This window comes from Hyposmocoma kahamanoa, unplaced genomic scaffold (assembly GCF_003589595.1).
Source record: "Hyposmocoma kahamanoa isolate Upper Pololo Valley unplaced genomic scaffold, ASM358959v1 289, whole genome shotgun sequence".
Classification (NCBI taxonomy): Eukaryota; Metazoa; Arthropoda; class Insecta; order Lepidoptera; family Cosmopterigidae; genus Hyposmocoma; species Hyposmocoma kahamanoa.
This window is the reverse complement of record NW_020653777.1, coordinates 256783-258427: the sequence shown is the minus strand read 5'-3', so window position 1 is coordinate 258427 and position 1645 is coordinate 256783.

Below are 1645 nucleotides of genomic sequence, written 5' to 3'. Positions count from 1 at the left end.
GTTCTGATTTAAGTTCGTGAAAAAAGTATGATTTTATGGCACGTATTTCCTCGTTCTTTACACCAATATTCATTGTAATGTTCTTGACTTGAGATTAAGATTTATTTTATTATATTATATTGATTTATTATTTTATACATTAATAAGTTTTTTGAAAGTAAAGGTAGAAGGAAAAATATATTAGAACATAAAATGTTGACTATTATATTAACTTTAATTGCAATTTGGAAGCAAACCAGACGGTATTTAGAACCTATCTATCTAACTTTCAAATTGTCTCTATCAAATCAAAAGCAAAAATCAAAACAAAATCAGTCTTAAGAAAATAAATCTGACATTTGACAGTATTTTTTTACTTTGTGGGCTATGGAACTTTGGTTCGTAGTGGTTTTTATCATAACTTTATTAAATACTATTCGATAGCCAAACGTAACACAGATTAAGAAAAGCCACTTCACAAAACGCGGTGTAGTGAGATTCCACAGGTTCGCTAGTGCTGTGTTCTATAGCTTCTATCTTGACTACATGATAAAGATTTTCGAAAATTGTCACATGGAAAAATATCCAATATTCTAATAATGCGTACATAAAATGGTTTCCGTTCACAATTTTGGACAAAAATGGTTCTTCTTATCAATGGTATATATTCTACAATGTTCCCGACGCAACTACTCCTTGTTGCTTAGGCCCCAAGGTGCGCCAGACAGGAAAGGAATGGTAAGTCGTCGTCGTGCGGGAAGGCTTTTCGGGTAGGTACTCCAAAAACGAATTAATCCGATCTTGACTTATTGAACAATTTTTATTCTTTAAATATTGAAGAATAATTTTATAATGAAATATTATTCAAATTTCACGGTAATTAACTAAGGCGCTAAGCAACTTTAGTTGACGCAACTGGCAACTTTTTACAAGCTTCCATTAACGGTTGCCGGTTGCCCAACTAAAAGGCCTAGTTGCCGGTCGCCGCAATTTTAAATGAACTTTCGAAATCCACGGTCAAGACTAGCGCTAGCGGGGGATGCGGAGGTTAGGAGTTACGGTTGCTGGTTGCGGAAACTGGCAAATTTGCAAGTTTCTAGTCGCGGCAATTTAGAATTCATTTAATCACGGATTTCGCCAATCAAAAACTGTAGTCGATTGCCGAAACTCTCAACTGAAGTTGCTACGTCTGCGCGGTTACTTGAAATTATATGAAAAACGTCATATACAGCTAGTTGCGGGTTGCCAGTTGCCGAAACTTGATGATTAAAGTTGCTCCACCTGCGCAGCGCCTATATTGGATGGAAAAACTAATCTGAAAATGTGGCTATGTATGAGTGCCCTGCGAGGTCCACCATATTGGCTTGAGTATAATATTATGTGATAAAAAAAATTAGAGCCTATGGTAGAAGTTATTGTTTTCAATATCGAATAATACTCAAACAAGATTTTAACGACTTCTTCTTGACGTGCCATGTTCTAATGAAGGTCGGCGAATATAATGGCAACCTGAACTTTGGACACTTCTAAGCCAGGATGTTCTCTTTCTTCCTACACCTCTCTTTCCTTGTATTTTGTCCGACCTTGTATTTAGCAGCCATATAAGTATTTTTTAACGACTGTTTTAATCAATCGTTTGTGCTCAAACGGGTTTTATAAATTAGGT